The sequence below is a fragment of the Chelonia mydas genome, chromosome 9, assembly GCF_015237465.2.
Source record: "Chelonia mydas isolate rCheMyd1 chromosome 9, rCheMyd1.pri.v2, whole genome shotgun sequence".
Classification (NCBI taxonomy): domain Eukaryota; kingdom Metazoa; phylum Chordata; order Testudines; family Cheloniidae; genus Chelonia; species Chelonia mydas.
The window spans coordinates 98,811,654-98,834,316 of NC_057855.1; positions in this window are offsets into that span (position 1 = coordinate 98,811,654).

Below are 22,663 nucleotides of genomic sequence, written 5' to 3' on the forward strand. Positions count from 1 at the left end.
CCGAACCTGCGGACGCGGCGGGTAAACAAACCGGCCCGGCCCGCCAGGGGCTTTCCCTGCACAAGCGGTGGCCCTAGTTTGGGAAACACTGCCTTAGGTGGATCACATAATAGCTCTGTGCCTCAGACCATGTCCACAGGACCCACTTGGGTTGATGCAACTGACATGGGCACGAAGTCGCTGCAGATAATAGATCGCTGGTGCATGCACATGCTTGGCTCCTTGCATCCGTGCTGTGCATCCTCACCAGGAGTGCTTGGGTTGATGCACTGGGCGGTGCCCCTTGAGTTGGGATCCCAGTGTGCTGCCGGCCACCGTCCAGCACACTGTCTTTTGGGAAGTTTTAATGATGCCTGGTGGGGTAGAGAAATGAGTCGCACACAGGTGATTGGGAGCCGGGGGTTGACTTCCCAGCATGCAACTGTCTCCATCCCATATAGTGTGCTGTGTCGTTCCCAGGATATTAGCAAGACAAGGTGGGGGAGGTAATATCTTTTATTGGACCAACTTCTGTGGGTGAAAGATGCAAGCTTTTGAGCCACACACAGCTCTTCTTGAGGTCTGGGAAAGGAACTCCCAGATCACAGCAAAATGGGAGGTGGAAGAGAGTGATTAGCATAAGCAGTTAGCACATATTGTGAGGGACCGTTCGAGGTAGAGTGGCAGTCAGAGGGCAGAAAGAGGGGGTTAGTGGGTTGCAGATTGTTGTAATAGGCCAGAAATGCAGCATTCCTGTTCAGTCCATGATTTTTGTGTCTAGCAGAGTAACCAATTTAAGCTCCCAGGCTCGTCTTTTGAAAGCGTTGTGCGGGTTTCCTGTGAGGATGAGGACTGATCACATCACTCTCTCTGACCTATCTGTCTGATGCGGAAGGAAGAAATAAGGCTGCTGTCCCTAGACATGTGCCCGTGTGGCCCGTCGGGGCAAGACCCATCCACTGCAGGTCGACCTTCGTAGATCCAGTGCTGGTGCCGTGGTGCCTCTGGCTATGGCCACACAGCTCTTACCCCTGCCGGGCTTCGTGGTCCCATCCACCAAATGGCCTGTCCATGTAGCAGGGCTGGAACCGGGCTCCCCTTCTCAAGGAAGCAGCATAACTTTGCTCTTCTCCTGGGTCATCCCCTTCTTTGCTCGTGTGGTGCCAATCTGCCTCCTCACCTTTCCATGTTCTCCACGCCCTGGCCCCATTTTTCACTGGCTTGTTTTGATGTGTGTGTGTCTGAGAGCGAGTGTCCGAGGTTTTTATGAGCATTTGCTTAACTAAAATACTGAATGTGCTTTGACTGCGTTTTCCCCCGTTTGTGTTCATTTTCCATTCGGAAGCCAGCTTGCTGGGTGGATCAGTCCACCAGTACTCGTCACTGAATGGTGGCGCTGATCTGCAGAAAGTGAATTCTGAAATCCTACACAGGCATATTTGCCCCACAGACTGTGCTTTGCCGAGTGACATCCCTGCAGCTAGGGAGCAGCAGCAGTGTCCTGTCACTCGTCACAGCTCATTCACACAACTCACATTTCAGACTGGAATTCCTGAGGCAAAGAGCTGCTCACGCTCTCCAGGCCAGTGATTACTCCCGGAAAGCTGGGGTGACCGCTGTGAATAGTGTGAACAATCTAAGCTGCTCATGGACAATTCATGAACAGAAGGAGGTGAAACTCACCACGATAATTGGCCGTGAATTATTCTCTCAACTTTAGCTTTTGCACATGACTTTGGTTCTATTCTTTCTTCACTCCTCTTTTTTTATCTTCTGAACAGAACTCTTGTGTTTCTGATTTGTTCTGTCTTTTTGAACTCAAACCTAGTTCTTTTTGTGTCTACATTTCCCCCTCCGAGGCTGTCTATCATCTCTCTCTCTCTCTCTCTCTGTCTGTCTCCTGCTACAGAAGACTGTAGACTGGACTGGCTTTTGCAGAAGCACTTGAGACTGGACCAAGCTGCAAAATTCTGGTTCATGGATTCAGGCCCAGAGTTCAGTCCCCACAATCCCCACCAAATGCAGGAGTGTCTGAATTCTGCTTTTCAGTTTGATCCATCCCACAGAGAGGGGCTGATAATGAAATTCACTCCTGGGCTCCCACCCCGATTTCAAACCCCATCGACAGGCAGGTGTGTTTCAGTTGTACTTCGGTAGGGGTGCCAGGGGAGATGGGGGCCTTGGGCAAATTAACTCTAGCCCCTCTATGAGCACGTGTATTGGCAATGCCAGCTTAACACACACTGTGGATAGGTCCAGGCCTAGGGCTCCACACAGAGGTGAGACAAATGTCAGAAAACAAAGGCAAGTAACAATGATCTTTTCCTTCCCGTTTGAGGGGGCACCTCCCCCAGTCTAAATACAGAGGCTGTATTTTTCTTTTGGCTGAATGAGACAGATTATTCCTCTTGTCTGAATTAATTAACTATCCGAAAAAATGACCCTGTGAATCAGCCTCCTGTGTATCCGTGATCAAAACAACCCAGCCTCTGTTTCAGTGTAGCGTACCCTTGCTCGGTATCTGGGGCCCATCTTCTCATGGGGGCTGGGAGTCCTAAGATGACTCCTGAGTAGTGTGGTCAGAAGTTGTTCTGATCAGGATTGGTTTGGTTTTGTTAACTCAGCAGCTGGTTGCTAAGAAGAACGAAGGTCTACTCCAGCCAGCTCATGACACAGTATTCCTGAGGGAGTACAATATTTTAAAATTTTGCAAATTTTATTTGTCAAAATAACACTACATAATCACACCAGTTTCAATTATTTTGGTAATGTATTTCAAAATACCTGTCAGCAAGTGTGTCTGTAACAATACAGACCCACACAAAAATTCCCCCAGGAGTAGAGTGTTAAAGAAACCCGTGACAACCTTTTTGGTGCAGAATGCCCCCAGGAGCAACATGGTGCTGACCAGAAAGCAACTCCCTTTCCCGTGAAAGGAGAAGGGGAAAAAAAGTTGTCTTTGCTGGAGGGTGCCTGCTCTCATACAAAGGGAAGGAAGGCAAGCGTTCCAGCTGAACCATCCGCGTCTGAGTTTGGCTGCTAATCTCATCCTCAGACTAGCTCGCTGATGAGTCAGTCGATTGGCTGGAATCCTCTTCTACACTACAAAGTGCCAAATAACCATTGCATTAAAAGGAAGCAGATCTGGTGTGGCAGTGCAATGGAAGACCTAGATCTTGAGCAGCACCGAGTCATCTTGTGACTTGGATACGAGTTTTATCGTCGGGATTTTTCTACGAATTCCAGTTTAGACCCAGGATGCTCAGTCTCTAGTTTGTTGAAGTGTGTCAGGAATTTTGCAGTCCCATCAGCATTTCATCACTTTCTGCAATGGGTTTGGTGCAGAGCTAGGACACCCATTTCAGCCGTGGTCAGAACAAACTGATGTACGTTTGATTGCACAGGATCATTCTCCCTGTTTTTGTTTTCTGTATACAGCTGCAGAAGTTGCTTGGAGTCAGAGTGGCAGCTTCTTCAGGGGCCAACACTGTGCAAATGTAACCTACACACCTCCTGGGTGTGGCGTTCTGTCCCCTCTCGTGGCACCAAGACCACTTAGAGACTAATGAGCCTGCTCTACAGCCTTAGCTAAGAGTCAGTTGGTTTTTAGCTCATGCAGTAGCGGCTCATGCTTTAAGCTCCAGAGGTCCCTGGTTTGATCCTGCCCGCCGACAATGGGATCTGTTAGCAATACACAAACACTAGCAGGAAAGACCTGAATAGTAAATGACCCTTTCTGATCTCAGGGAGGTAACCTTTAAGGGCCTACTTTTGTAGGTGCTCAGGTTCTTGCAGGAGCAGGGCCTAAGGAAGCAAAAGGAAATGTCACTGTTAAGGGGGTGGAGGAAGGTGTTTCTTTTCTTTGGCTGCCACATGAAGGCAAGATGATGAAAATAGAGCAGCTGGAAAAAGACGAAAGTTTTGGCAGAGGGACAGAAGGCTCTCTGCTGTACTCTGCTAGCATGAGGCTTTGGCACCAAAGCAAAATATTAGAGGGCACAAACTTTTCAACAGTCTGATGTGGGGGAGAGAAGGAGAGAAGAAAATAGGCAGCATAAATGCCTCTGAAGGAATAAATTCTGGTTAGCTTTGTGCAGCAGGCTTTGAAAATCAGTGCTGACAGTTGCAAGGCAATGCGCCTGGGAAGAAGTCCTTTGAACTGCACATACACATTGGACTCTACATTAATTGCACAGATCTGGGCATCCTTTCAGGCCGCTCACTGAAAACCTTGACTCAAGGTGCAGCCGCTGACACAATGATACAAGATACGTACCGAGGGACAGAAAATTTTGAAAACTGTATAATAATGTAATTATATATGCAGACCCTGTGGCCTGAAGCTCCAGAGCATCAGGAGCTCTCTGCTCCCATCTGTTGGTGAACAGGGGTAAGGATGGCCACAGAGCTGATTCATCTGCATAAGCTATTTACCCAGAAGCCCAGATGGACAGACACTCCAGAGGGGAAGGAACTCTCTGTCTCCATCTACTGGGGGATGGGGGATGTATGGCTAAAGGGGGAGCTTCCTCTGCATCAGCCTCCCATCCAGAGTTCCTCCACTCATGCTTTGGGAGTCGCCATAACTAGTCACAAACTCAGAATTGACTGGGGAAATGAGCTCCTAGTTTGTGGCAAGGAGTGCTTATGTGGTGGGAGGAAGTCTGCCCAAGGGCTCCAGATTCTACTGGATCCCCTGTGGAGGATCCTGTGCTGTTGAAAGGTCTCTTCTCTGAACCTGTGGAGAACAGAAGAAGACCTGAGTGAACTTGGGGAGGTACCTCCTAACCAGCTCCTTAATGAAGCTGCAATCACTATAGCCGTGTTAGGTCAGGGCTTATTTTAGGAATGGGCAAGAATGGAGTGTGCCAAACCACGCTGCTGCTTGGCTGGTATTTTTTTGGAGGGGGGGGGGATAGTGGTTATTTTGTTTGTTTTTTGGCTCTGCTGGTTGGTTGGTCTTTTTATTTTATTGCTCAGGAGAAGGGGGCACTGAAAACATTTTCTGCCCTCACTGGCCAAACACCTAGGGCTGGCACTGGGTTAGCTGGCAGAACCCCAGGACAGGATCAGGACAGGAGGGACAGGAGACAGGCCTGTCTGAGTGACTTCCAGACTCTGGAACTGTGCCACCCACTGACGCCAAACTGTGAGTGAGGTTCAGTGAATGGGGGAGGGGAAACTGACCCATAAGACAGACATTCCCCTATTGGATGTTCACACCAGCAGGTGGGACTTGAGCTGAAGGACTTCGGCCAAAGTGACCATGCGGGAGCGTTTCACGTATCGTTCCTACCGGTCGACTGTTGCTGTGTTTTCCCAGCTAGGTGCTGTATTCCTGTCCTTTGTAATAAAGACATCCGTGTTTGTATAATTATGGAGTTCTTGTGAGAAGGGGAGCTCTGCCTGTTCAGGTTACACAGGGAGGGTACATTCAGTTTTCCCAGGTTTCGGGGTGAGGGGAGCTTGAGCAGTTTAGTTATTTGTCAAGAAGGACAGAGGTTTATTGAACAGAACCCTTCTTGCTGCTGTTTACTACCTGGCAGAAGGGTTATGGATAATTTGATGGTAGTGATGGCTGAATCTCTCCTTCCAAGCACAGCCTGAGAGCGTAGACCATATGCTAGGGAGCCCTACTGGTGTGTGGGGGGGGTGAGAAATCCTCTGCCCAAGCCACAGAATGGGGCACAGCTGCTCTGTTACTGCTACACGCTCACTGAGGTTGGTAAAGCTTGCCCTAGCCGCGTAATTCTTCAGTTTGCAAATAATCCCAGCAGTGATTCCTGGTGCCTTTCGTTCGCTGAGTGCAAGGATGTGTGGCGTGTTCGTTTGCATCATGACATGTTAACAGGGATTGCAAACAATGGGTGTCATAACCTAGAACACAGAGACTTTGAGACTGGCAGATGGAAAAGCATCACATAAGTGCAAAGTATTGGTAAAGAGTTTTCCAAAACAATTGGCAATAAAATACCGATGTAGCGTGGAATCTGGTAATTGTGAACTCTGATCTACTATAATTCAGTTATTGGATTGCGTCTGGATTGAGAAATGGCTTCTGTAGAAGAGAAGCTTATACAGGAGCCTGTTTAGAATAAAATAGAAGATCCGAATTAGAAGGATGAGTTCATACTAACACTGCTCACTGGAAGGAGAAAATGTCAGTGCAGAGGAGGCCTGATTTTTGTACCGCTGCCTTGTACAACTGAACTGGAGAGCATGTCTATCCAACCAGCAATAGAGAAGATGATTCCTTACATCTCCATTGATTTGGTGTTTGTTTTTATATGATATTATGGGAACATAACGGTACTTATATTCAATAGTTCACAAAAATTGCTGATGTCTCTTGCACTTATAACTCCCATGAAATCAGTAGCATTTTTCATTTAATCCCCCCTCCCCCGCACATGGCATTTTTGTAGAAAAGTTCCAGTTTTTAATTGCATATTTGGAAGCTCTTGCGTAGCCATTCACAGAATCACAGGGTTGGAAGGGACCTCAGGAGGTAAAAAAGTAAAAACTGAATCTTTTTGGTGTCTGGTTTCCCCCACTTTCTCTCTTTCTTTCCCCTTTCTAGTAGAAAATGGGGGCACAGTGGGCACAAGGGAGAGAAAGGGAGAGAAGCTTTTGGGCTAAAACTAAAACATTCAATGATGAAATTGAAATGAAACAAACAAAAATGCAGAGTGTTGTCCAGTTGTAGTCGGAACCCATTGAGTTAGGTAGGGCTGGGATTTCAGCCCTTGTATTTAGACTGTTGTACAAGCAAGTGATGTCTTGAAGTGTTTAATTAACCCATTCAAGCTGCCCTAATGCCTATCTTGGAGGGTGTTGCTGGGGTTCTGCGAGCTTTGCCTCTGATTTCTGTGTTGCAATGTGCAGAGAAGTGAAGTCGTTGGCTGGACTGTGGGAAGAACAGGCTCTACAAGAAGTAAACACAAGAACAAAATTGCTTACGGCCACTGGAACCAACCATTCCATGCGCCTCCTGACTGTTCTGAGCTGGCCCTGCCTGGTGGATGACAGAGGCTGTGCATTAATAGCCAGAGACCAGAAAAGGATCAGTGGTGACAGCTTTGTGCTTATCAATCAACAGAGGGACTGATTTTAAGTGGCAGCCTGCTGGGAAGAGCAGGTGTCGACCCTGTGGGAGGGACCCAAAAGGGGAGGTGAGGCCGTCGTGTTCTGTGCACAGTGAAGGAATGAGTCATTCTCGCCAACAGAAGTCTCTGGCCCAGCTGAGAAGAGTCAATGCAGCACAAAGAGCCGGGTTGCTGTACATTGCTGTCACCTGTGAACTGGGTGGGGAGGCTGCAGGTTGTTTGGAACTGGTTGGCTACTGGGGATTTGGCAAGGAAGGAAAGCTTTAGCTCTGGGTTGGGGCTGACCCATTTCCAGCAGCGTTATAGCTGTCAGTCCCAGGATACCAGAGACACAAGATGGGTGAGGTAATATCTTTTATTCAACAAACTTCTGTTGGTGAGAGAGATGCGTTTTTGAGCCACACAGAGTGGGGTGGGAGGAGGTATTGTTTCATGGTCTCTGTGTATATAATGTCCTCTGCAGTTTCCACAGTATGCATCCGATGAAGTGAGCTGTAGCTCACGAAAGCTCATGCTCAAATAAATTGGTTAGTCTCTAAGGTGCCACAAGTCCTCCTTTTCTTTTTGCGAATACAGACTAACACGGCTGTTACTCTGAAACAGAGTTTTTCTTCATTTCCAGCATCTTTCTAAATAGAGCTGGGTGAAAAATGCAATTTTCGGCAGCCGAAACTATTCATGAATACTGGTTTAATTTGACCAAGAGTTTTGGCAGGGAAAAATGATTTTCCCCAACTCCCAGAAGAGTTGGGATGGTTTGAAATGGTTTGTTTTGACATTTTTGAAACTGTTTCAATGTTTTGTCTTAAATCAATATTCGTTTTTTTTCTGTTTTGGTGAGAAAAATCAAAAGAATTCAGTTTCAGTTAGAAACTAACTGAATTTTGTTTGGATGTTTCATTGTGGCCTGTAAACTGAAAAATCAATTATTTGCTCAGCTCTGTTCCTAAATACACAACCCAAGGCCACATGTCAAAATAGGTGTGCAATTGGATGCCTAATTTTTGCTTAAACAAATGCCATATTTACAAGTACAAATTGCTAGTTCGAATCCTAACTCGCTGTTGTGACTGCTGCCACTCAATTTACACATGCAGCTCTGATGACTGCAAGCATATTAAGTATGCAAATGCACATTTGTATTTACCCAGAGTGTTGCACTTCTGACACTTTGAAAACAAAGGCCATCAGGGGCTGACATTTCCCCTTGAAACTTCCTGTAAGGCCCAGTAGGTCTCAAACCCATGTCACACTGTAGGCACAGATCACAGGAAGTCCCACCTCAAGGGGTTCAATAGACAGCAGCTTCATGGCACCTGATTGGCTCCCTGCCCTATGTAAACCCAAGGGGTGGTCCAGGGAATGTCCATTCAGCAATGTGGATCATTAGCTAGCTGCCCCAACCATCCTGCATTCCCTGTTCCTGACCTCCTGGTATTGACCTTGGCTCTGAATTGGACGTTGAGCCTTGCTCAAACCCCGGAACACCCACACAGGCCCTGATACCTGGTATTGACCCTCGGACTGATCCCCAGCAAGGCTTTTCTCGGCCCTTCGCTCTGAGCCTCTGCTTGATTCTCACCCAGACTAATCACTCTGACGTTGACTCTGAACCCCGGTGGTTGTCCCTGCCTCCTGAGCTCCTGCCACTAGTCCTGGCTACCTTTACCCAGGGTCCTGACAATGGCCCACTGGATCTAGGAATCCCCTCCCCCCGAGTCAGCAGCCTGAGAATGGGTGAATGACCTATGGGGAACACTAGGTTTAAATGGCCATTTTTTGCTGTGGGTGTACAGGAGTGCCCCCTTTCCATCTGCTGCTTGATTCACCTCCCTTCCGTGAAGCTGGCCCACCCAAGACTTCTCTGTTTGCCTGAAAATAACTCCCCTGTAATAAAACCATTCCATAGGGTCTGACTAAAGCTGTGCACCAAGCAGCATTCCTGAGTCTTTGGGGAACATTGTTTGGATCTGATGAGGACTAAAGCCTTCATTCACCTTAGTATCCGTCAGCGGTGGTGGCGGTGTTTGTTGTTGTTGTTGTTTGTTGGGTTTTTTTGATGCTGCACTTAAAAACATGAAGCCCAAAGAGCCAATTTCACATGTCCAGTTCAGCATGTTTTATTTACTCCCCTTTCATTTACATGAGGATTGCAGTATCAATTTTCTATAAGGGACTGGTGTTTGCAAATTGAATTTGTCACTATGGATCCATCAGATTATGGGAAATGGAAGTGAAAACTAATAAAAAAAAATCAGAAGTGAGATGGATATTTGCAAAACCTATGTTATTAAATCTTTATTTTCTATGATCAGGGACCACTAGGCTGGTTTTAATACCACATAAATTGCCTATCTATCCCTTCTCAAAACACAGAAAATGCTACTGACAAACAGCTCATCGCTCAACAACGTTTAACTTCTGACAGGAATGAGTCACCTGCTGTTTAGGGCTTTGTCAATACCTGTAATTTTCCACCAGAATATTATTAAACAATGAAGTCAGGTGAGTGGGTGTCATTCATGCAATTAGCAGGTACTTTAGGGATCTACATCTGGTATAAGTGAGGAGTCTACAAAGAAGATAAAAGGCCTGACACTGGCACCTCTACTGAAAAGAATTTTCCTTACCAATAACCTGAAAACTAAACGTATATTTCTTTTTTAATTGACTTTATCCTGAGACAGAAAACTGTGTTAAAATATTTTAAAAGAAGTAATGTAATAAATGCAGAAGTCAAATAATTTATATTGAATATGGGCCCGGATTCCTATCTTAGCCAAAGTCTGGGTCCTGCTAAATGGATTGTGGTGACTGCTTTTGTAGCTGGGGTAATTTAAACGCACCATATTTGTGACTCAAACAATGGACTCTGACTCTCTGACTCAAACAATGGAACTTAGTTGCCTCTGGTTTCTTAAAAAAGACCAAGATATTAATTAACTCTATTTTTGTACTATGTGCAAAAGTTTCTTTAAACTCTTCATCTCATTGTCATATGGGTTGAAGAAGCATTTGGCTGTTAGTGAATAAAGCTTATTATTAAAAATGGCAATTTTTTTTATACTCTCTTGGGGGCTGCCACCTGTCGACTGTTTGCTTTTAATGTTGATTAATTATTTTTTTGTTTTATCTCCACTTCCAGAGCTAGTGACATTTTTGAAATGATTTCTTGTGGGGGAAAAAAAGCCTTTCAAAACAGAACCAACCAAACAAAAATAAAATAAATTCAAGAAATAGGGCCTCCTTGTTTTTACTAAATAAGTTTTTTCCCTATATTCAACTTCCCACTTGTTTTATTATTTATATACACAAGAATGTGAGTGAATAGGAGTGTGTATAATAAATCAAACTTATTCATCCACATATTCTGTGCAGGTAATTCAACACCGCCCCACCCCACCCCCCACAACCCAGGCAATCACATTTTCTGCATTGCTGGTATAATCAAGGGGCATTTTTGCAAATTCATATACAGAGGATTTTTTGTCATGGAAATATTCCCAGTAGCACCATGAAAGATCCAATGTGAAGGCAGTCAACCAATCATTTTCATTTACACAGGGCTTTTAATGCCAACCCCCTCAGACTGCTTTAAAATAATAAAAATGAAATGTCAAGCAAATAAAAAGCTAATTAAAAGCACAATCAAAGAGACTTAATTTAGTCCTTAAAACAGCCAAGGATTCTGCAGCATACATTCAGCAGGGCAAAGAATTCCCCTAACTTACAGCATAAAACACTGGTTTCAGAGTAGCAGCCGTGTTAGTCTGTATCCGCAAAAAGAACAGGAGTACTTGTGGCACCTTAGAGACTAACACATTTATTAGAGCATAAGCTTTTGTGGGCTACAGCCCACTTCATCGGATGCATAGAATGGAACATATAGTAAGAAGATATGTATATATACATACAGATAAGTTGGAAGTTGCCATACAAACTGTGAGAGGCTAATTAGTTAAGATGAGCTATTATCGGCAGGAGAAAAAAACTTTTGTAGTGATAATCATAAAACACTAACCACCAAGTGTCCAAAAGTTAATGCCTGCACCTGAGGTGTAGTCAGTACCCCAGCCAAAGCCAAACGTAGAGGATATTGTATGCCAAGAATTTGGGGAAATAGCAAGGCAGTGAACACAGAAAGAGGCTCTGAAATGTTGTAAAGGTTAAGACACTTTAAAATCAGCATGTCTTTGTACAGAGAGAGAGAGAACTGAGCTATTCCAAGGTTAATGTAATATGGGAATTAAAGGCCAGATCCCACTCCTACAGAAGTGGATGGAAAGACTTTCATTTGCTTTAATGAGAGTTGTTCCCATTTTCACATAAGCTGTAGAAGAGGCTGAAGGCAATGTGGAGAGCTAGCAGAGTGACCGGGCCAAACCAAACGACAAATAATCTAGTGCAGAAGAGGCCGAAGCATAGAACAGTGCCTACATTACCCTACTGCATAAGCGTTTGTTCTGGCTTTGGAACAACAGTTTTCCATAGGAATTCCTCTTTCTTCCACTGAGTTTCTTACTGAGGATAATAAAATGCTTCTCAATTATCATAACCAAATCAAAGAGAAGGAACAGGATGATCTTATGATGCAAGAACTTATACTTTCATTGCTGGGGATAAGGGACAAGAAGGAAAGTGAAGGATCCAAGTGAAACTGTAGGCCAACCAAAACTAATACTATCCTATGGGAATTCAATTTTAAGAAGACAGCAGTCATCCAAAGGGAGTGCTCAGTGAGATAGGAAGTTGATAGGCTGCCTCAGTGGGATAGACTGGAAGCAACATATCAATGAAAAGATCAAATCTTGATCTGTGAATGATACTGCTGAGACGGAATAGTTCTGGTTTAAAGAGCTGCTCGAGGAGTTGTTCTGAGGCAGGTCTCTGGCCTGTGCTGTGCAGGGGGGAGGTCAGACTAGATGATCACAACGGTCCCTTCTGGCCTTGGAATCTAGGAATGTGATGTCCACCCTCTGTGCTGAGAAGAGCTGGGACCAAGTAGAACCCAGAAAGATGCAGCAATTTACAGAACCATAGTTTCTGCTGAGCAAATACCAAAGAACGCATTCCCAAAGCGACCCTTCACACCAGTGGTGTGGATGGATTTATGTCCATGATCAGATGCAGAGAGAGATGCTTAGGGGATAGGATGCACAAAAGCACCATATGGGAGAGTGGACGCTATGTGGTAACTCTAAACTGAGGTCCACCTTTTTGGAGGGGATAGGGAAACAGGAGAGAAAAACAGGGGAACTAAGTGAGGTAAGACATGGAGTGTGGAACTAGGAGCAGATCTTCCACTCCCCGGGCTCCCACAGCTCCTTATGAAGTCAAATAGAAGAAAGTTTAATAAGAAAACATTAAGTCTAAATGGATGCCAGTCTTTGGAGTGACAGGACCTCTAGGTGCGCAAAGCTGGAATGCCTGGATGACATTTCCTTTTGACTTGACTGAGTTTCTCAGAACTGATGTAAGTACGATCTCATATACACACATTCACTTTGATGTTTGTTGTTTGTGTGCAGACTTTGCATGGAGTACAGAGTGGGGCAGCTTATGGGTGTATCCGTGTATTTCATTGAAACTGGTAGAAATCAGGTGGTCATGCTTCTTCCATTCTATCTGAACCTATCGAGATTGGGTCTGGAGCGAGCCTTCTGTAATCCTGACTAGAACAATGGCGAAGGTACAATATGATGAATAGGGGAGTGGGGCATTCTCACGTCTCCGCCTGGGACTCTTCAAAAGGCGGATGGAAGAGTGAGTGTTCCTCTTTTCAATACGACGGCAGGAAAAAGAACAAGTGCTACAAAAATTGGACAGACAATCTTATACTAAAGCAAAATTATACTAGTCTGAGCCTCGCAATGACAAGGGCCTTCAGAAGCTCACTGTGCCTAGATAGCTTGGGGTCTCCAGTGAGTTACAAACCATCTTCCCTTACTTTTAGAATTAAATGTCTTCCATTGTTGTTTGCAGTGGTGTTGTAGCCATATTGGTCCCCGATTATGAGCAAGATGTAAGCGCATGAGGTAAGATCTTTTATGTCAGACACTTACAAATATCTCAGTGCTGCTTTGGGTAATATAATGTAAGTTTGCTTAGAAGCTTTGGTTGGCAGTCGCATGCTTGAGGTTTTATTCATCTTACAAATGATATTAACAAGTACACGACTTAATGCGACCGCTGCTTATTATGTAAAATGTTCGTTTGGCCTTCCCCTCTCCCATGTTAATCTATTCTAGCCACTATTGTGTCCTGTCACAAAACTAGCTTGCGGGGCAGGTGTTGGTGTTTGCGACTTGTTGTCCAAAACCTACCACAATGGCAACACAATCCATGATCTGTCCCCCTAGGTCTGACTGTGACAAAAATAAATAATAATAATAATGAAGATGATTTACATTCCAGTTATTTTATGCTAAATGAGTGAATCTAACATGTTTTAAAAAGAGATGAATTAACAGCAGAAGCCATAAAATCCAGCTACATTTTAATTTGATGTACATAAGCTCTTCTTCATCTTTGACCTATTAAAGTTGGAGTGCATCAATATTACACTTTTTGTGTGTTTACTGGATTTCCGAGTGTCTGGAATAAGGTCAGTTCACACCATCAATAGCAGTAAAATGTCAGTGTTTTCTAAGGTGACAGAAATCTCTCTGGCTCGTTCTTTACAGTCCTGTATGTCTCTAGCTGTTTCTGATTAGAACTGGCTACGACCAGGACGTGTCCTGAGGTTGGCATTGCTAGAAACCTTCTAATTTTAGGCTTTGATAATATAATGGTTGTGTTAAAAGCTGTAACAGATTAAATTAAATGTTCCATCTCTGAGGTGACCTACTTTGGGGGTTCAAATGATGCAGCGGAGGCTGAAGGAAACCCTGCCTCTGCCACGCTCAGAGACATGAAAGAAAGGAAATCAGTATCGCCAAGAAAGGAGACTCCATCTTGTCAGGAGACTTTGTTTTCAGAAGTAATTACATGACCAAAATAGCGACATGGAAGATCCTTAAGGAAAACCAATTGTAGCTAAATTGAGCCCACAGAATATGTCACTGCGGGAAGCATTGTTTTCCAATTTGTGACTGGTGGTGGCATCACCTTTCACTCAGATAAAAATGGGACAAAGGCTGAAATTAGGGGTAGGCCAGGAAACATGCTGCATAATCCCATATTTGATTGACCTGAGTGCTTTGCCCTTGCATTTCCCCTGGTCTGAATGTTAACTGTCGATGGTGAATCACAAGTGTGCTGATAACACCAAGGACATGGAGCTAATGAGCACACCAGGGATTCTCACCACAGGAAGTGAGCTTTTCCTGTCCCACAGAAAGAAAAGGCACATGCTTCACCTTGCAGGGGCCTCTTTCATTCTGCGTATATGCTTGGGGAAAGGGAATTCCGATTCCTCCTAAGATAATGGATTCTCTGAGACCTTCCATTCATTGCCGGGTTTCTCTGCTGGCCTGCCAGCCTGTGGAAGGAACGAGGTCAATTTGCAGAGTAGTTTATTTTGGTGCAGTATGATCTGAAGTGTTGAAACGTCCCCTTCTCTTTGAGTCTGGCTTGGCAATGCTGCACCAATGTGAATATTTACAGGGGTTGGGGGGCTGTTTAGCAGTGAGTGTGGCAGCTGTGCTTTGACTCCCATCCAGTTCAGTGTCGTTTTATGGTACCTTTCTGGTTTCCCAAATACCAGTGGAGCAGAGCCCCAGGGGGAATGGAGAAGACCTAACTGTCCATTGTGATGAGGAAGCATCTTTGGCCAACAGCAAGCCTGTAGCCAAACGTCTACCACAAGGTCACATTCTGCACTGATGTACACCCTGTGAACCCCAGTGTGTGATCAGGGCAGACTTTCACCTGTCTTGTCTGTGCCATTCACTGGGGGTTTCTGATGATGCTTTTACTAGGGAAACCAGACATTACTTTGTGAGTTTTCCAGTAAGCAAAAAGGAACACTGAGGTCTAAGCAGGAATCTGGGAGGCAGGAGCTTCTGAGTTCTGTTGGTGTTCAGTGTTTGTTACATGCGGACAGGGTGCTTTCCAACCTGGTCCCTAACACTAATTCCCTCTCTGGCCTGGAGCAAGTCTCTTGACTTCTCTGGCTCAGAGTCTGCATCTGTAAAATGGAGATAATCATGAAACTCTTCTTCGCCATAGTGTGCAAGGGCTAATTAGTTATTATTTATAAAGCCCTTTGAGAAGACAAGAGGTCCTAAATTCATAGACTTTTTAAGGCCCGAAGGGACCACTGGGGTCATCTAGTCTGACTTCCTGTATATCACAGGTCATAGAATTTCACCCACTTACCCAACGTAAGTGGTAAGAATTATCAGGCCAATTGTACCTGATCCCTCTGTGGAATGACCAAGAGATTCCACAGACCAAACCTACAAGCCCACCAACACCTCTGAAGAGTCCCCTCACTGCCACAGTGCTGTGTACCTCTCTATCTTCCTAGCTACCTCTGCCCGGGGCCTCCTGGGTCCCACGGCTATTGTCCCTTATGAAGGGAGCCATGTTCTAGGGAATCCCCTCAGCCGCAGCTTCCCGTTAAGCTCTCCCATTTCATAAGGGAAGGGGGAGAGATCCACAGTGAAACTGGTCACAACAATTTTAGAAAAAAATAATAATTTTGTTAGTTTTTGTCTAAGGGCTTGTCTACACTTACCGGGGGATCGACGCATGGCGATTGATGCATCAGCTGTCAATTTAGCTGGTCTAGTGAAGACCCGTTAAATTGACCACAGATCGCTCTCCCGTCAACTCCTGTACTCCACCAGATCGAGAAGAGTAAGGGGAGTCGATGGGAGACCGTCTCCTGTCGACATAGTGAAGTGTGGACCCCGCAGTAAGTAGATCTAAGCTATGTCGGTTTGAGTTACGCTATCCATGTAACTCAAATTGTGTAGCTTAGATCAAATTTCCCCTGTAGTGTAGACAAGGCCTTAGTCTCCAGCAAAAAGTTTGGGGGTTTCCCCTAGACAAATGATGTATTAAACGTGTGATGATGTTTGAATAGCCCAAAGGGGAATGTTTCCAAATGCAGAATTGTTATGTGGGGCACTTCTGCCAGTTGCACATTTCTCAGGTACCCTGGAAATGAATAATTTGTTTTTAGGAACTCGTTACGAGACAGAATATGGCAAAACATACTAAACTGCAGGCTGGCAAAATTGGCATCTGCTCTCGTCTCTGTTCTAATTATCTCTCTTCTGTCTCCCTTGACTGATCAAGAGCATTGCGTCATCCTGCTTCGGGGCAGGATGGCTGTGTCATCCGAAGGACGTGCACGGTGGTACTCACTCAGCCAGGGGGCATCTTTCCTGGCTACTGAACAGTCATAAAAAGGGCATTTTGAAGTAGTGTCTGATTCCACTGTATTTTTATAGGGGTCAATTAAGTTGTTTGTTTTGATCTTTCCCACCTGGAGTACTCTCATCTACCCAGCCTTTACTCTTTTCAGGACTTGTCACTAGTCCCTTTGTCAATGCTGTCTCTTGTCCTGGGCTCCCAGGTGAACATCAAAAGCTCTGGATGCTGCTTCCAGATTTATCGGTGCAATTTGCATATGGTTAATATTTGTTCCTCGCTGATGTAATATTTCAATTATGACTGGCCTTTATTAGCATTTTTGTGGAGGCCATTAGATTGCTTTATGGAGGTGTTTAAAATTTGCAGAACTTGATGTGGATGCTTTCATTGCATGCATAAAACTTGTAAGAGATACCGCAGTAAAGCGTATTGAGTAGATAGTAAATATCCTCCTGTTCTAAGGATACTTGGTGTGTGGTGCATTTGCTGATGGGCTTCATGCTTCAAGGAGCAATTTTGCACTAATCACTATGTGGCTCAATTGCGAGCCAGTCTACATGCCTGTGCGGTGGAGTTATTCGTCTTGCTGGGGTGCCATGACATGCTGGTGGACATGAAGCCGGCAGGCCAGCATGTGGGGTGGGTGGAGTCATGCACAACTGATCCGGCCTGGATGGGGGAAGTAAACTGAACCAGGAAAAGGGCTAATGTAGGTTACTTGCCTCCTGCTAGCACTCTGAGTCAAGATTCAGTCCCGGCTCTGCTTCTTCAATAGAACAGTTACCTGCTGCTCCTTACTCAGGGCTGATTGCAAAGTGCCAGGCTAGTCTCATAAAAGTAGGGGTATAACTAAATAAATTTAGTGTTCCCCTCCCTGCAACTTTCTGCCCACCCCTGGTCTAGCTTCAACTTCAGCCATTCGATCCCATTATCAATTTTTTGTTCCCCATGTAGGCACTTATAAACTGTGACCAAGTCACCCCTTAACCTTCTCTTTGGTAAACTAAATAGGTCGAGTTCCTGGAGTCTGTCATTATCAGGTGTGTTTTCCTGACCATATTTCTTATACTAGATGTATAAGACCTTAGTTCTTAGGGACCTAATTTTCAGTTTCCATGATCTGAATGAATGAGGGGAATGAATAGCACACAATAAAGGAACGTATTGATCATTTACTAAATTATTGATATCTGATTTGAGTTATACAGAGAAAAATGAAGCAGATTACTGTTATGTATTTTCTCAACTGAGCTAAAAGTGATGATTTACAGCAGGCTGAATAATACAGAAAGAATTTCCAATATTTTTGTGAATAAATGTAGTGACTTCAGTTTGCTACTGTTTGGGGGGGGTCACATTATTCATGGGCATTCAGACATGCACCGGGTAATCAAGAGTGTTCACAAATCTGGAAAGTTTCATGAATTTTAACATTGGTTATGGTTCATGTCAGACTTGCAACATGCATTATTTGTTAATCATAATTCATCATGCTGAAAAATCATTTTTTAATTCATGTAATTTAAAAACCTGCCAACCAACCAGGGAACTGAAACAATGCCATGTAACTTAGCCCTCACCTTAAGTTCCACTAGGGTGGCCGCTCTCTGTCGGACAGGTGAAAACTTTAGAACTGCAGGTCTATGGAGGAGAATCACACAAATTATCCCGTAGGCTGAAATTTGTTGGGAAAATAGATACAAACTCATTACTAGAAATCAGGATCACTTGCAAACAATTTGGAAATAGCACAAAAGCGAAACTGACACTGACTGTTAGTGACAATGAATAACAGGGCTATCCCTAATAAGGTTAGACAAGTTAAGATCCATTTGCAACTGATTTTGTCCACTGGAAATCTGTATGAAGATTTCTAAAAGAAAATGGTCTGACTTTTAAATTCAGGAATTTTTTTGTTTTTAGTCTTGAAATTGATGATCTAAATTAGCAATACTTTAATCTCTTCCAAGTGTTGATTACAGGTTCAGAGCAGTGTTAGAACAATTCAAAGAAAAAGACTACTGCCTTGAAATCCAATAGAGTAAGCTGCCTTGCAGATCTGCTTCTGTCCTTCATTTGGGCTGAATACAGCACTCCTCTGATCTGGTGTGACAATCCCCATGTTTATCAATGGAAGGTCAGAACCATTATCTCCATTTTACAGGTGGAGAAACTGAGGCACACTGAGGGGAAGTGACATGTCCAAGATTGCACAGCAAGTCAGCAGCAGAGCCAGGAACAGACCCTTTGCTCTCCAGATTACGGTATCCTACCACTGGACAGTACTGCCGTCATTCCCAGTGCCATGTTCCTGTGCATCCATTGACTCATGCTCCCTTCCTGTTTCAATGACCACCCAATGGGGAAGAAATCTGGAGATCTCTGTAGGGTTAGTGGAACTGTTCGCACTACTGCAGTACTTAAGAGCTGCAAAAGAAAGAACTCAGGTCCTGCCTTATCAAGTCCCATCCTATCTGCTCATTCCTCTAGGCTTTCAAGATGGACCCTGTCAGCTATTCATCTGCCTTTCCATGGAGCCTGTGGGCCTGATGCAAAGCCCAACTGAGATTAATGGAAAGACGTCCATTGACTTGAATAGGTTTCGAAGCAGCCTCTGAATGCATGTCTGATCTGTGTGGAGTAAAGCCGTGCTTATTGGTGAAAAGTAAAACCAGTGGGGAAAGTAAAGACTGGAGTGGCAGGAGTCAGCAGCTTTGCTGACATGAAAGATAAAATTCAAGAGCACTCCTCTTGGGAACGCGGCTGAGGGGACGAGTATTACGGAGCTGGCTAATGGGCTGTTGTTTCTACTTTATTCCTGAGTGAGTTTGCTGCATTCACCGCTCCTGAAAGTGAAACACTGACGAGAGCCAGGCAGATTGTGGGAAAGCTTCCCCATAGGCACCAGCCAGCACATCGCCATCCTGCAATGGCTCTGGTATTCCATCACCGAGTTTCTCCTCAGAAGAGGCTGCCAACTGGGCTAAGCCTTGTGCCATGTTCTGTAGCGTGTCTGTGCGAGCGAGTTACCCGCTGAGAATACGCAATGGCATAGCTAATACGTGTTCTGAATGTATTTTCAGCAAATTATTTGTAAAACCTACCGTGCAGCTGTTCCACATTAGTCTGTTCTTCCTTGCGAAGCTGGCTCAACACAAGGCCATTCCTCACTTTTGTGGGGCTGGGTACAGAAGAACGGTGAAAGATCTCAGCCACTGGAGAGGGGAGGGAGTGTAGGCAGCTACTCTGCATCCCCTAGCACTATGAAGAGTTTGGGGATAGATGGAGGGCAATCTACTGATCATGCCCTGCCAGCCTGTCTAGGGGAAGTACAACAGTAGGGTGCCATAACCTGGGGGAGAGGATTCTTGCCTGCTTGATTCCCACACAGCACAGGAATGAGGATTTAGCCCTTAATCTGTATGTGTCTGGCTATCCTGTGAAGTCCTTTTTTAATAAGTCAGGATGGGAACAATCATAAACACAATGGGTCAATCCCATTTGATTTTCAGTGGCCTGCGCCGTAACTCACAACAAGAAAGCAATGGAATATTCTGACTGTTTCATGTTTCCTTAAAGCTTGATTACTGCTATGTAATTCAGCACCAGGGGAATGGGTGTCTTGCTTTTATGTTTTAATCATTGAAATGTGAAGCATTTACAGTTAATGTTCGTTGATTCCAAGGCGAGTAGGGACCATTGTAATCATCTAGTCTGACGTTCTGTAGAACAGGCCAGAGAACGTCCCAAAAATAATTTCTAGAGCAGAGCTTTTAGAAAAACATCCAGTCTTGATTTAAACATGGTCAGTGATGGAAAAGCCACCACGGCCCTTGGTAAATTGTTCCAATGGTTACTTACTTTCAAGATCAAAAATGTGTACGTTATTTTAAAATCCTCTTTAGGCAAGTAAAGAATAGCACACACATTTACTGTCCATGTATCTGGCGTGTCATGGAGTCAAGTAATTCAGGGCATCTTTGCCACCCAAAAAAATGATCAGTCACTTTAACCCGAGCATGCACATTGTTAATGGGTAATATTTTTCTGATCTCAATGTAATTGCCTTCTTGAGAATAGTGTAACAGTAATGGGATGTCTCATGTGTGCTGTTATATTCTTGAGTGTGTTCTCACTACACGGGTCCATTAAAATATTAACTATTTTACTTGAATTCACTATTAACACAAGAGAAACTGATGCAAATGTATGAACACCAAGCCTAATTTTTGATGCAAAATGACTTTGGGCATAAAAGATGCACTTTCTTTTCCCTTTCTAAGTCCAGTTACTCCAAATCACATCAGAACCTGTGCTACAGCGACCTTTTTCAGAGCATCATTTGCTTTGTCAGCCAGCTCTATTTTCCCTTGTTAACAGGTTCTGAAACAACTGAAAGCCGAGGGAGAATGGGCAGTCACGCAAAGCACGGACTCTAGTAAATGTCAAGAGTACAGTTTGGTATATGTCGACTATCTCATGATGAAGAGTTTAATAAGAATGGGTATTTGCCAAATATCTATAGTATTATTCTTACTACAATTTTAAAACTGAGTTCTTGTGATCCCTCTTTCACGGGTTCTACGCTAATAAATGTAGCGACATGTTGGTAGCATTGGCACTGAGGTTTGGGTATGTTACCTATTAGAAAATGGTTTGGATCACTAGTTTTTTACAACTAGTCCTAAAAATTCAATTTACGTTTACTCCACTCTGTAGCCTTAATGCTATCATGAATTCCAAAAGGGATATTTTCCTCTTCATTGAACCTTGTTGGTGTCTAAGACCAGGTGCCCTTGTGACATTTAGCCAGAAATATGTTACAATGATATTTAAAGACTAGACAAGCAGTTTTCAGGCTGAAATGCTCTGGGAGCCACGTATAGTCAATAAAAATAAATTAGGACTGGGGAGGGGACAATATGTCTGAGTCAACCTCAGATCTATGGGTTCAAATGTGCTTGCAGAACTGAAGCATTTTAGTTGGGAAGAGTGTTTAACATAGTCTTACATCATGTATTTAGCTGTGAAAACACTGCACAATAAAGGCTAATTTTCACTGGTACAAGCTCTCTAGAGACAGAGAGGCAGGTGTGGTGCAGAAAGAGAGGAATCATGAGGAGAATTGAAAAGGAGGTCGAGATGGAGCTAGAGATGTACAGAGAGCATGGTGTAGGCTGCACAGACAGACATTAAGTGTGTGAGAGAGAGAGAGAGTAGGTGGAGGCAGGAAAACCTAGAGCCATGACAAGTGAGTGAGGCAGGAACAGAGAAACACCTGGCATTGGAAGTATAATAAAATGTGACTATAGGAAGGTCAAAGTATCTCTATGGGATCTAGTTCTTGGGCTGAAATCCTAGCCGCAATGGGAGTTTTGCCATTGACTTCAATTTCAGATCTGTCTTCTAAGTTGCCCTATGTTTTAATTGTAAGTGAGACACTTTTCTTCTACCTCAGCACAGCTCACAATAGTTAGCTGTAGGTAGCAGATTACTCATCAGTGTTTTTCCTCTCGGTGATGGGATGTACTAGGGTTGGTGGTCCCCTGCTGGAGGCCTAGCAGTCCTATCCTACCCCGCCCCAGAAAAAGTGCCGTACAGGTGACTCCTCCAGACTGGCTGCTCCCTGAAGCCTCTCTCTGATTGGCTGCATCCTTGCAGCCAACCTAGTCAATCAGAATCCAGCAGGCTCATATAAAAAGAGTTGGACAGAGCAGAGTCAGTTGCTGGCTGGAGCTAGAGGAATAAGGCTGGTGTTCCTGGCTGGTTGCAGTACCTTGACAGAGCAGTTGCTGGCAGGGACCGGTGGAGCAAGAAAGGTGCTCCTGGCTGACTGCAGAGACTCAAGCAAGACTTCAGCACTGAGCTCAGGGTGAAAGTGAAGGGGCTGCGGGGAAGTGGCCCAGGGAACAGTACCTGCAGAGTTAAAAGGGATGCTGCAAGTGGCTTCTATTTGTAGTGTCCCTGGGTTAGGACCTGGAGTAGTGGGTGGGCCTGGGTCCCCCTCTGGCCTCAGGTGGAGTGACCAAAAGCCCCAAAAAAGGGGAGCTTAATCAGGCCCAAGGAGTGGGCTGAAGATCCTGAGGAGGGTCAGCATTTGTGGACTTTGATACCACCCCCCAGCAGGGACTGAACTGAACTAGTGGCCCAGCTGGAGAGCTGGGGCCAGGGAGGCTTGCGACTGACCAAAGAGTCTCCAGGGAGGAAGCCATGGGGGCACTGCTCCATTCCAGAGCAGGGATCATTTGAGAGGG